Genomic DNA, 14,983 nt, shown 5'->3' on the forward strand with positions numbered 1-14,983 from the left:
GCAAAAAAAATAAATAAAAAAATTCGATTTTTTGCGGTGGAAGCGCTACCCGGTACGCGAACCGGGTAGCTTACCGGTAGCGTAACGGGAGTCCGCCATCTTGCGTTACCGTCTAATTTGGACACAAGATGGATGATAAACAATGCTGGGATTGTGTAAAAGGGGGCAAGGGAGACATATCCTGACCCCCTAGGTTTTGTTAGGGTGGATGAGGAGGCCCATATATGCCCCAAAAAAAAAGTTTTTTCAAATTTTCGCGCGGTTAGCGCCCGGTGTGCGAACCGGGTAGCGCTCCGGAAAGCGTAAATCATGAAAAATAGTTAAAAAAAAGTTACATTTTAAATTTATTTAGAGTGATCATAGTTAGGGTAGCTCTGAAAAGAGCTTTTGGGTCTGTGGAAGATTTAGGTACTTATAAGTAGGTACCAATACACAGTCTTAAATTCTGGATGAAAACTCTGTTCCCCTCATCTGAGAAGTGCACACCATCTCCTCTGTAGATATCTTGCATGTAGTAACGCAAGTTATTGTTGTAGATGGAGCCCATTCTATGGTCTCTCATGTAAGCTGAAACAGACTTATTTACATGCTTCCTCGCTTTCTCAATTTGTGGGCAAAATTGATTGGACCACCTCCATTTCTGTCTTTGGCATATATTTGAATATACCAAGTAAGCATGGGCGAATTTTGCGAATCTCGCGTTCGCGAATTTTGCGGATTTGCGAACTCGCAATCTGCAAAATCCGCGAATTCTCGCGAATTTGCGTATTTTTTTTTTGTGTTTGCGTGGGTTTCTGCCAGTTCGCGAGGGTTTTGTACAATTTCGCAAATTGTGAACTTACCTGTCGGGTCGCAAGTTTCGCAAACTTGTTGTTTCTACGTGTCCAGCCTGTTTGGGACACTCTTCTTCATCACTGCCACTCTCTGTCACCACTGCCACTCTCTGACTACTCATGCCACCCTCTGGCCCACCCATGCCACCCTCTGTTTCATCACAGCACCCTCTGGTTGTCCAGTCAGTGTACACTATTGTGGCAACGCAAGCACACCTTCCCTGCCTCAAGTGACCTGAATTAATTTGGGGCTGATTAATGTGTCACAGAATATTTTTTTAGCTGGCACCTGCTTCCTTAGTGCTTCCTGATTAGTGATCTTTTGCACTTGCTAAGTGCTTTCATTGTTGCAAAATTAGTTACAACACCTGCCCTGCCCCAACTGACAATAATGAATTAGGGGCTGATTAATGGATTTGAACTTCCAGCCTGGCTCCTGCTTGTCTCCCTTAGCTGTAATTCAGGACCTTTGTGGCAAATGTGTAACTATTCTGAGGTTCAGAGCAGGGTCACATAATAGTTGCAACTGGCAACTGAACTCTGGAGGGGCCCCTCAGGAAGCACTACAGGAAATGGCTACTAATGATGAGCCTGAACTTTTGAACCTGGTAAGTAGTTTCAGTTTTGCTAAGATCGTATTTCTGCAATTTTGCACTTATTCGCGGGGCGCGAAGTTGTACTGGGAAGCCGCGAACTCACGCGAACAGTGCGAGCAAAATCCGCTGCTCGCGGATTTAAGGATTTTGCGGGAGATTCGCGAATCTCGCGGATTGCGAATTTACCGAAAATCCGCAAAATCCGCGAGCGAAACGGATTTTCCACCCATGCTTAATACCAAGGCAGTTTGAGGAAAAAGTGCCATCAATTGCTCAAAGGTGTCCTTTAAAAGCATTTCCAGACCTACCCCAGTCAAAGTGCCCAAATCATTTCCTCCACAGTGCACTATTATGAGGTCAGGGTTTGGCAAATGCAAAAAGGTTTTCACCAATGGTATCAATTGGTGACATCTCAATCCAGTTGATTTCCACATTTTGTAAATTGAGGTTGTGTAAATTTCTGTTTTCAGCATACCTGTGAGCCCAGTGGATGTAACTAAGGGTGGGCGTAAAATCTGTCTCGCGAAATCGCGGTAAAATCCACAAATCAGCGGGGACGAATTTTCAGCTAAGCAAGGGTTCAGGGTTCTCCCTGTAGTTCAAGCACACTATGTTATTTACATTTCTTTGCTGCTTCAATTATTCATTTTCTATCACTTCTTCTTTTCTTCTTTCTGTTTTTTCTCTCTGTCATTCCACATGTTGTAACAGTATTCACTATCATACACCTTGTTTTAATCCTATTTACTTTCACTCACTGTTTTTTTAACAGCTTCCCTCAGGGTTGTTGTTTTAGTCCGGTTCTATCCCTACCTCTTACTCCACATCCTTTACTCTCTTTCTTTTTAATTTGAAGATTCATTCACATTCTCCAAGTAACTCTTGTTTATTATTCTTCAACTTTCTTTTTTTCTTTCACTTCCTTTTCTATTTTCTTTTTCTCAATTTTACCCTCTTACATCTTTTCTTTGTATAATTGTCTATTATACAGTATCTCTGTGTTACTCCCTCTAGCTGTCTTTCTTTTAACATTATTCTCTCTGTCTCCATCCCTTATATTCACTCTTTATTTTTTTGTATTTTTGAACAATTTAAAAAAAAATTGTTTTTTTTTTGTATTTTTTGAACAATTTAAAAAAAAATTGTTTTTTTTTAGGGGGAACAACGAAAAACAGGCATTAGAAAAGGCTCAACAGGAGCAAAAAAAAAATTACTTTTTAAGCCGTTTTGAGCACTTGTGGTTTTCATATGCTCTGTTCATTAAATTGACACTCCTCTCCCCATAACAAAGTAGTGCCCCACAATAAATACACACTAGCTTTATGTGTGCAAAATTGTTCTGAATACTGGGGACCGTTTCCCTCGCCTCTGGTCCAGATAGACTTTCCTGTGTCGAGGTGGTGGCCACAGGAGTTGGTGGATTTTCTTGGAGGTGACGCACCTCAGCCACGCTGTAATTAATTGGATGCCACCTCTGCATGTGGTGGTGCATAGCATAGTTTCCGAAACTATACTTTTTATTTGTGCCTCGGGACAGAACTCCTTTGCAAATGAGGCATGTCACATGTCGGGCATTGACCTTTTTTTGGCCTTGAGGGAAAGAAAAAATTGCCAAATACAATTGTCTTTGTGGTGGGATTTCCGGGGCTGTTCAGGCAAGAATTCTCTGTGCTGTACCTCCTCTTCCTCTTCTTCCTCCTCTTCCTCAGGGTTGGGAAGGAACTGTGTAGGTGGTCCTTCCTTCTTAGGAGGTTGTGGTGGTGGTGGGGGTCCACCAGCTGCAGCTACTACTGAAGCCATCACTGAATAATGAGAAACAGGTCTTCCTCTCACAAAGTTGAAAGTCAGAGTGAGAAAAAAGGTGGGGGCTTTCATCATTTGGGAAAAAAGGTCTAAACCAATGAAACGTGTTATTTTCAGGTCACATGACCTTTTACGCTTACGCTACGCGTCCCGCTACGCACCCGGAGCGCTTCCGGGGTGCTGCGCTTTGCGCCTCGGTTCGCGCTCTGGAACACTTCCGGGTGCGCTAACGCGGCGCGTCAAAAGACGCATTACGCGGCAACGTGATATGACGCGCTTGCGCTAACGGAACGTTTCTCGGTGCGCGGAGCGGGTCGCGGAACCAAATTGAGCTAACGGGAAGCTACCCGGTGCGCGGACTGGTAGCGAAACAGAAACAATAATAAATAAAAAAAATTATATACATAAAAAATGTATATTAAAAACAAATAAAATATATTTTTCCTTTAAAAGAAGAATACATTTTACAGCTTTTGATATTTGCTCTTAAAAAACCATTGAAATTCACTGAAAAAACCATAGGTTATAGACCATACATAGTTAGGAATTAGCATTTACAAAACCTTGAAAATCCACTGAAAAAACCATAGGTTATAGACCATACATAGTTAGGAATTAGCATTTACAAAACCTTATTTTACTCACACAAAACCATTGAAGTTCGCATATATAGTTAGTTGCACTAACTATATATCGCGCACCCGCAATCCACTGCTGATGATGTCACATATTACATCATTCGTGACATGGTCAGTGACTTCACTGATGATATCACTAATGACATCTCAAATGACATCACTGATGACATCACTGATGACATCATCCAGTGACTGTGTTTCTGTAAAGTTTAAATATGTTTTACATATTGAAGAATGAGTGGATGTATAAGTGTCTGGATGAAGGATTTAGTAGGTGCGTGACTGACTGTATGAGTGAGTGATTAAATGCATCTTACTGAATGCATGGGTTAGTGACTAAACTGTCTGAATGTTGGCATCATTATGTCTGTTGTTGTGCAAGCTGCTGCATGTGTTGATTATTTGCTATATGAGTGGCTATATGGGTTATTGATTAGTTGCCCAAGTATTTGTATGGGAGACTGAGTGTGTGTGTGAGTGCTTGAAAGTTGTGTGACTCTGTGCAGATCAACGTGTACTTGTATCAGTGATTGTATAAGTGAGTAAGTATGTGTTAGTATATGTTTAAATAAGTAAGGTATTGTGTGTATAACTGTATAGTTGAAGAAATGGAAGTGTGATTAATTCTTTGCATATCTGACTAGATGTGTGAGTAACTCCATGGATGAGTGGCAGAGTGTGAGTGTCTGTATAGGTGTATGAGTGCATATGATAGTGTTGTATTGATGAGTGACTGTATGTATGAGTGATTCTATGGGTGAATGAGTGACTGAGTGTGTAGACCAGGAATTAGTGTGTGCGTATGTAGTAACTGGTATTGGTGTGTCAATGGTTTCAAGAATGGCAGTCTGTATTTAACACTGGGTGTTTCTTAGGTTATATTAGAGTGTAAAGACGTGCATCGTATTATCACATGAATGATATTGTCAGTGATGTGATCAGTGATGTCAATTGAGATGTCATCAGTGATGTCATCAGTGATGTCATTTGAGATGTCATCAGTGATATCATCAGTGATGTCACTGACCATGTCATGAATGATGTAATATGTGACATCATCAGCAGTGGATTGCGGGTGCGCGATATATAGTTAGTGCAACTAACTATATATGCGAATTTCAGTGGTTTTGTGTGAGTAAAATAAGGTTTTGTAAATGCTAATTCCTAACTATATATGGTCTATAACCTATGGTTTTTTCAGTGAATATATATATATATATTGTAACTTAGATGCGTCTATGCGTTTAGTCTGCCTCCTCATTAAATATGCTACAATTGATCGTGAAGCAGATCTCAAAGAAATCACCTGAATTCAACATGAAATTAGTGCACTCACGAACGACAGCAATAAAGATCTAATAGATAAAACATTAAAGGAAATGCACAAAAGGAATGAAAAACACGAAGAAACCATCAAAAAGAGAAAGGTGTGGAAATTCGTTCGAGACAAAAATGACTATGAACAAGGGCAGGTGTTCACATTTGCCCCTATGTATGATTTGGGAAAAAAACAGAAAGCAGGAAAAATGGTTAATGCTATGCCAGGAGGGGTAAACTCCAAAAATCAAGCCTCTGCCTCTGCCCTGCATAGCGCAACTTCAGGTTCCGGATCAAGTATAATATCTAGTGACAATGACTCTGACAGAGGAAGTAATCCAGAAAACACATCAGCTGCTATGAGCCCTTTATCATATGCGGAAGAGATGGATTTCATTCGAGAACAAAGAATCCAGTCTCTGCGACCGCAATATCAGCCAGGCTCACAAACACAGAGAGGAACCAACGCAGACGGGAACGGAGGAAATGTTCAAAGCGGGCGAGGCAGCCAAAGAAACGCAACTGGCGAAAGTAACTGCAATCAATGACCAAACCATAATCAACCTGACCAATATTCAACTCGCTGATGCAGAGAAACAATTATTGGCTTTAGGTTTAAGCTTTTGTCCAGAAAGCAATTTCAACTTCGTGCAGACCCGTGTAGATGTTTATAAGTTCATCCGAAAATTAAAACTCCGAAAATACTACACCATTAAAAATCATGTACAAAATAGACCATCTGTACTAAAGCACAAACAACGAGAACTAACGGTGAGGGAGATCCCACTCCTCAAAACTCTCCATGCTTTAAGACAGAATGCACCAGAATCTGAGGCGACTGACACACAAGAGGTCTTAGAAGAGGAAGATATCAATGTCCGTTCTTCGACAAATAGCCCATTCAAAGCATCCTCGACTTTTGTTCCTATTATGCTGAGGGACGCCATAGACGTATTTCATGAGAGAATTACAGAGGAACTTAAATCTCTACACAATAAAACGTGCAGACACAAAACAAAGATCAAGGATAAGGACAAGAAATATTTTCAACTTATGAGCAAACTTAAAAATAACGATTCGGTGGTCATCAATAGAGCCGATAAAGGAGGCAACATTGTTCTCTGGAACAAAAAAATCTACAGAAAAGAGGCATTCAGACAGCAGAATGATGTGGAATGTTATGAGCTATCTAATGGAGCAAGTGCACATAAAATCAATGGAGAGTATAAAAATGAACTTGTAGAATGGCAAAGAGAAGGACTCATCTCAAAAGATGAATATAAGTTCCTTTTTAAAGAGCATCCAACTCTACCTACGTTTTACTTAATACCAAAAGTGCACAAGGGCATAGACCCCCTACAAGGGAGGCCAATTATATCAGCCATAACCAGTACATTCAAAAATACCTCTAAATATGTAGATTATTTTTTACAGGAATTCGTAACGAAACTGCCATCGTATTTACAGGACTCTCGAGACTTTCTTCCCAAGTTAAACAATATACAATGGAGTGAGGTTTACATGTTGTTGACTTTGGACATTGCCGCCCTATATACATGCATCAAACACACCGATGGTCTTCATGCAGTAGAAGACTATTTGAAGCATAGAAACATCGAACTGTACCAGCCTAATAAGATGCTACTCAGTATGATACATTGGTGTCTACATAATAACTTATTTATGCTTGATTGTAAAGTGTATTGGCAAACTCAAGGGGTGGCAATGGGGGCATGCTTCTCCCCAGCTATGCATGTTTACATGTAGGCTAGTGGGAGGAGCATGTCCTCAAGTGAGAACACCGGGTTCTGTATGAAAATCATGTGATGCAAATGTGGAGATACATTGACGAGGTTTTTAATATTTGGAGAGGGTCTGAGGAAAAGGCAAAAAGATTCGTAGACATGATCAATGTTAATGAACTTAACCTCAGATTTACCTCCCATATTGACCCCCTGTCAATTAGTTTTCTAGATATTCAAGTATCCATACAGGAGGGGAAAATAGAAACTGGTCTTTACCAAAAACCCACGGCTGGCAACAAATTTTTGCATGCCAGCAGTTTTCATCCGCACCACACTATTACTGGTTTACCCTATGGTGAATTCCTGCGAATTCCTAGAGCTTGTAGCACAGAAACTGCGCTGAAGGAAGCACAGGAATCTGCTAAATGCAGATTGCTGGAATGTGGATATAATGAGAAGAAGCTAATTTAGCCATTTAAAAGGCTAATAAGAAAGATAGAGCATCCCTCATTCAATCAATATCAACATCCACAGAAAGTCCTGGAGGTCTAACTCAAATGTCAGTCATAACTAGTCAGACATCCAAAACAGAACATTCCTGCAGGTTCATCTCTACATATAGCAGACAATCTCAGAGTATAAAGAATATTATAAATACACAATGGCCCATAGTGCTCACTGTTACTGTTCTTAATGGAGTTTTAACCTCAAGACTTAATTTTACTTTTCGCAAGGCCCATTCAATGAGAAGTGAATTTGTCAAAACCAGCCCTGAGATATACCTCAAAGATAGTTGGCTTTCTACTAAAAAAGGCTTCTTCAAGTGCAGTACTTGCAGGGCCTGCAAATTTGGAGTTAACACCAGTACATACATTAATGCGTTTTCAGAAATCCCTATTAAAATCAAGGGTCACTACACGTGTAAAACAGAATATGCCGTGTATGTGTTGAAATGCATATGTGGACTCCAATATGTAGGCAGCACGAAATTGCAAGTACAGGCTAGAATCCTACAGCACTTGAGAGCAATGGTGAACTCTGACCCCTCCCACCCAGTGGCGCGACACGTTAAATTAGAACACGACAATAATTTGAACGTGTTACAAGACTTTGTAATCGACAGCATACAAGCCAATAAGAGAGGTGGCAACCGAGAAAAGTTATTACGCCAACTAGAAACTAAATACATTCTAGAGCTCAATACTAAAACCCCGAAAGGGCTAAATATTTGTGAATACTTATATCACTATCTCTAGACTGTGCTTTTAATTCAGTCAATATTTTACATTATATGAAATGGAGCTGCTTAAATGATTATTTAATCTATCTTAACATATATTTATTAATTAATATGTCTTAAGCACAATTTTAATCTTTTTATGTAGGTTTTTAGCTCTTTATCGTGGTGTTCGATTGATGTGTATTTTATCATGAATCTATATTTTTATGGATTTTATAGTTTTTACTATTAATTGATGCCATAGCATGGATTTATTGACCACATGAATTGATTAACATCTGAGGTTAAGATTGCCCTATTTAAGTCCTATGTTGTCATATTTTTCAAAATATGAATTTAAGCCCGTTCATCAGTATTTGTTCAGTAATAAAGATCAATATTTTACTTGATTGAAACAGTTACCTCTGTCCCTCAACCCTGCCCCGTAGAAATATACTTACTACCAAGTTTAAACTAACTCCCGGCTGGGAGTTCACTTTGCACTTTAATATTGCACTATAGCACATGCACTTTTTTCTGTCATCATGAAAAATTTATACACATATTCAACTGTTTTTTATGTTCGACAATGGGAAAGAAGAAGTTCTAATGCTGACATATTATCACAATTGCAAAGGCCGACCAAAGGTTAATACACCTAGAATAGAATGGAGATATGCATTTAATGGTTATCATTAATGTATTTTTTTTTAAAACCTTTATTGTGCCTTTACAAAATTACACAGCCATTGGCCTACAACCCAGAGGGCCGGCAGCAATCATTCAACGTTGGATATATTGCATCAGGTTAAGTTCATATTTTGGTTACGTTGCTTAGAGGAAAAATGTTCACCATAAGCCAAAGTAAAAGGCACATAACTAGCGATATGCTGCTAATCAATAGTGGTTTTAGTTTTCTATTTTTTATGAAAACAACAAAAAGAAAAACAACAAAGAAATCACATTGCGGACATCAAAGAGTAATCAGTGTTATTTTAGCTGAATTTAAAGTCTATCCGACAGTACGTGCCACTGTTTACAACCGTTGAATCAAACATATATTGAAAGGTCGGTAGCGCCTATATTTCCTGCACGCTACTTTCCACAAGTCTCACCCTTGTCTACCCACACTACCTATTCTTCGGGACTCAGGCCCCTTCCCCCCTCTCTCGATGGCCTCCCCCCTCTGCAACACCCTCATGGCACCTCAGCCTTCCCCCCCCTCTTCATCTGACTCCAACGGGTCATCCTCCGGCAGAGGATCACAAATTTCCCCTCTATACACATTCTATGGGGTCCATATTTTGTTCCATTTCCCTGGACATGCACGACTCAAGGATACAGCCCTCTCCGTCACCATTATCTTATCCATATTTATGCACCATTGTGATTATACGTCGGTAGTTCTGCCGCCCCCAGCACTGTGCGATATCCCTCTTGTCCACTATCATGCCCAACTAACCCAAGGTTGGCCACATTTGGACAGGTCGTTCGGTCTCCACACATTTAAAAGACATTTTCACGGTTCGGGAATCAGAGAGGTCTCCAGGGTCTGTGACACAGTGCGCATTATTTGCCTCCAATAGTCTTGGATGCGTGGGCAGTCCCAGATTGTGTGAAAGAAGGTCCCCTCCTCCCCGCAGCCACGAAGACAGTAAGGGTGTTGTGATCTGTGTATACGGTGCAGTAGTGTTCTCGTGTAGTACACTCTGTGTAGGACCTTTAGTTGTACAAGCCTCAGCCTGACTGAGATGCTCACCTCTCTTGGGGATGCTAGCGCCTCATTCCATCCGTGTTCATCCAGGGCGTCCACTTCCCCTTCCCATTTATCTTTCAATGAGGTCAGTGGGTCAGGCAAGTTATTAGTGAGCTTGCGGTTTGTCAATGACGTCGCTCACTCAATCATAAAGTCCGTTAGGAGACGATCCTCCATCGGGGACGATTCTGGTATATCCTCCCCCGGGGGGGGGGATGGCCGCGAGTAACGCATGACGTATCTGGACGTAGCGGTATGATTCTTGTGGCCCCAGTTCATATAGTTCCTTCAGGCGGTCAAATGTTATAACCTCTCCTCTTTCCCACAGGTGTCCCACCGTGGATATCCCAATGGTGTCCCAGTGAGAGAAACACTTGCGGTGTCACAAATTTCCCAAGGCACGTGTGTCACAGAGCGGGTGAGTTTGGTTATTTTCCCCTTCCAGCCAAGCGCCGCTAGTGCCGTGTGCCACAGCGCTGCGGTGAGTCTAGTGGGTCCCACTAATTTCCACACTCGACGTTGGTCATAGAGGGGGCCAGCATACTATTGGTACCTAGTTGAGCCCTATCTGCTTGGAAAGCTGGGTCAGTCTGTGGGGCATGAATCCTTTGGTTAATGGGCTTAAGGTGAGCTGCCCTGTAGTACAATTTAAGATTTGGCAAAGCGATTCCACCATCGTACCAACCCCAGTGTAGTTTGGCTTGCGCAATACGCGTCGGGCAATTGCCCCACAGCAAACCAGATACCACTGCTGCCACCTTTTTGAAGTATCCTGGCGCCACTGGATACGGCATGTTCTCTAGTATGTATAGAAAGCGGGGCAAGGACATCATTTTGTATAGTGCTGCTTTACCCAGCATTGTTAAGGGCAACCCCGCCCAGAACTTGGCATCTTGTTTAAGCCGTTCTATGGGTGGCGCCAGATTCTTTTGTACAAATTTCGTTGGGTTCATTGTAACGTGGATCCCTAAATATTTAAAGGAGGAGCCAGCTAATTTTAAGGGGCAGTCAGGGCCCAGTACCGGGACTGGGCCTTTCAAAACATACATTTCTGATTTATTCCAGTTGATCGTGTATCCTGAAATTTTACCATGATCATCACAGAGGTCCAGGAGCATGTCATCCGCATAAAGGGACAGCCGGTCTTCCCAGCCTTCCTTCCAATGTATTCCTTTAAGTAGTGGAGTAGTGGAGTAGTGTGGCTCACTGGGTAGAGGCGGCAGACCAGAGAGCAGAAGTCGGCCCGGGACCAGGGTTCAATTCCCGATGCAGCAGGGTTGTGGACCTTGGTCAGCGGACTCGATAATTCTCGCTTCGGTGCTTACTCTTATCAGGGGTTCCACTCGGCAACTCTGGGCATTAGCTTGCCTCATCTCCACAACGGCCCCATCAATTCCGGGGATGCCTGGCTCTACCTTGGGGACTCCCAGAAGGGACCATCCCACAGGGAAAGCCAGGACGGGTTCCCCAGAGTTATACAGCGCCAGGAGACCTATGGACGGGTAGCAGTGCGCTTTACAAGCTCAAATACACATTTACAAGTAATGGCGTTTGTCTTATCAAAATTGCTAGTGGTTCTAGGGAGAGTGCAAAGAGCAATGGCGAGAGGGGGCAGCCCTGGCGGGTGCCTCTCCCCAAAGGGAATGTTCGTTAAATGTGGCCATTCACCACCACATGTGCAACTGGCTTCGTATATAGTAGTCTGATCCATGATATAAATTTTGGGCCGAAGCCCAAACAAGCAAGAACCTCAAACAGGTAGTTCCATTCTCCTAGGTTAAAGGCCATTTTTGCATCTAGGGCCAGTATAACCGCCTGATCCTGGATCAAGTCTGCTCTCGCCAGCACCCCATGCACTCTGCGAAGGTTCAGTGCCGTGTTCCTGTGGGGCATAAACCCGGATTGATCCAGATGTATGAGGTCGGGTAGATGCGTCATCAACCGGTTAGCAAGGAGTTTGGCTAAGATTTTAACCTCTGCATTCAGCAAAGAGATAGGGCGATAGGAGGAGCAGTCCTCTTGCGGTTTCCCAGGCTTGGGAATCGCTACTATAGTAGCCGTTCTCTGATCGAGCGGAAGTTCACCCTTTTCTAACCAGGCTTCAGCGCTCGTATAGCCAATTGTATTTCATCCCTAGTTATGGCCGCTTCTAGGTCGGCTGTCGCTTCTGGTTGCAGTATCGGGGTTTCTATCCTATCCAGTGCTGCCCGTGCCCTGTCAGTAGATACAGCCCGTCCGGGGGTATAAACTTCCTCGAAATGTGTCGCCAGTGCTTCCACTATCTGTTCAGGGCTTGTCTGAATTTCACCATTGCTATCCCTCACCTGTTGGATGCCCCTTGAGCTTCCCCCTCTCTTATCTAGCCAGGCTAACATCTTTCCCGCCTTATCTCCCACATCATATATCATGTTCTGTGTTTCAGTTATGTGCCCATTCACCCGCTGCCGTTCATGTTCCGTGTACAGTTGATGTTGGAGTATAAGTATGTGCGCCGTGTCCGGTGTGGGGTGTGTCTCATGTAAAGTTGTCATATCGCGAAGTGTCAATTCGAGTCTAGACTGTTCGACAGCTTGTTCCCTTTTGTGGCCCGTGATCGAGTTCACGGCCTGCCCCCTCAATACCGTCTTGAAAGCCTCCCATATAACCTCAGAAGAGGTCCCGGAGGCTATATTTTCCTCGAAGTATTGTGTTGTAACCTTCTGAAGGGTTTAAGGTGTGATGCTTGAATGGGATATATACGGTTGCAAGATTTTTCTTGAGTAGAAACTGTCAGGGTGATCGGAGAGTGATCCGATATGCCTCTAGAGTGGATGTCTATGGTATCGATGTGTTGTAAGCCGTCACCCAGTGCTAAGAAATAGTCAATTCGTGATAGGCTGTTGTGAACCGTGAATGAAATGTGTATTGCCTATCCTGGGGGTGGACATGCCGCCAGATGTCTACTAAACAAAACGTGGTTCTGTCGGGTGGCTATACAAATTACTTTGAGTGAGGCTATGTTAGGCTCATAAAAGATTAAAAAGAATGATAATAAATTACATTCAGATACACCTCTCAAAGACCAGATTTAGTTCAAGATTTTTATGTATGAAAAAATCAACATTGTATTGCACTGGAATTACTTCATCCCAATTTAAATACAATAACATTTAAAAACATGTGAGCAAGTGACTGTAGGTGAACATCGTGAATGGTGAAACAAATTGAGTGACAATTATTTACAAATCTATACAGTATTGTACAAGGGGGAGGGTTAGGGCAAAGTCTTTGGTTTTGGTGGTCAGAGTTCTAAATGAGTACTCCAAGGACACGGATGGTCACTACGCCTGTTCCTGGAGATTTCTTGACCAATGTAGTGCGTCGACGTTTCGACCCTTTGGTGCCCCAATCGGTGGTCACGGCGAGTCTTTATCAAGACAGGGAGGGGGGGGACAGGAGGTCGGGGAGTCGATGGATGGAGTAATCACACCCTGAAGAAAAGCCAGAGGTCAATACAATACAAACGGAGGGATGCTTCCGTAGCAGGTACGAGCACCGACAAACAGCGTCGACGCACTACACGATGTTCACCTACAGTCACTTGCTCACATGTTTTTAAATGTTATTGTATTTAAATTGGGATGAAGTAATTCCAGTACAATTCAATGTTGATTTTTTCATACATAAAAATCTTTAACTAAATCTGGTCTTTGAGAGGTGTATCTGAATGTAATTTATTATCATTCTTTTCAATCTTTTATGAGCCTAACATAGCCTCACTCAAAGTAATTTGTCTAGCCACCCGACAGAACCACGTTTTGTTTAATCACACATACCCAGGTTCTGAGGGACACAGGGTCACCCCTTTTTGTTAAGCCAGATGTCTACTAGGCCCATCGCCGTCAGGAATCGTTGAAACCGGGAAGATACCCCAATCGGGCCTGTCGCTGGGAATTTGTCAAGTTGTGTGTCTACTGTGGCGTTAAAGTCTCCCCCAAGAATTACATCACCCTCGGGAAGGGACAGCAAAAAGTCACTGAGCGCTGGAAGCTTTATTGAGTGAAGGGATGGCGGGATATATACCGATACCACAATAAGGGGTCGTCCCTCCCATTGTCCCTGTATGGCTGCAAATCAACCCTGCCCGTCAGTTTTCGTGCCCAGTGGGATGAATTGCAAGGACTTCTTGATAAAAATGCCAGTACCCCGGGAGCCCGAAGTAAACTCCGAGTGAACCACCATCTTATACCCCCTCCTGTCTAGGGCCTTAGATGCCCCTCCCGTTAAATGTGTTTCTTGTAGCAATGCTAGGTGAGGTTTTTGTCTCTGCAACGCATTCAATACCAGGCCACGTTTCACCTTATCCCCAAGTCCCCGTACATTCCACGACAGTATTCGAAGGGGGGAGCCACGTGTTCGTGACTCTGTGTCCCCGCATTACGTATCAGACCATCCTCCATTTCTGGTCATGCAGACGTATACAAATGAATCCAGGTGGTGGACCCGGACCCCTAATTTTACCTTTTCAGCTATAGTAGTCAAACATTGAACTCCATTTCTCGACCGACGTTGTGAATTTCTAAAAAACAACCAACAACCCGCCCTCTCCCTCCCCCTCCCCCTCCCTGCCTCCCTGCCTCCCTGCTTAATGGACCTTCAACTGCCCGACTCCCCAACTGAGCAGAGCGCTTATCCCATCCCAAAAACAGAGTACTTGCATGTTGGGGGAGAGCGTCTCCCTGAGCAGGCAGCATCCCTGCTCCCTTCAGGGCACCCAGGCCAGCGTCCAACCACGACTCTTGTGCAACTGTAGTCAATAAAAGAAGTCAGCGTCCAATGTGTTCATGGGTTGTCTGCGTTATTCCCCTCCGCCAGCCTCAGGAAGTTCTTGTGTCGGTGACTTGCTCGCGCCTCCTCTGCCTGATGTTTGTGATCCAGTTCAGCTGCCGTCTCAGTGGCCGTGGTTCGTTCTATTGGGCCTACGCGGAGGCCCCGCAGTGCGCCAGCCATCGAGCCAATCTCTGGCCGCCTCCAGAGAGTAAAAAAACAGACCTTTTTGTCGGCGACCACCCTTAGCCGGGCCGGAAATAGCATGGA

Source organism: Lissotriton vulgaris, chromosome 1_1 (genome assembly GCF_964263255.1).
Source record: "Lissotriton vulgaris chromosome 1_1, aLisVul1.2, whole genome shotgun sequence".
In the NCBI taxonomy this organism is placed as follows: Eukaryota; Metazoa; Chordata; class Amphibia; order Caudata; family Salamandridae; genus Lissotriton; species Lissotriton vulgaris.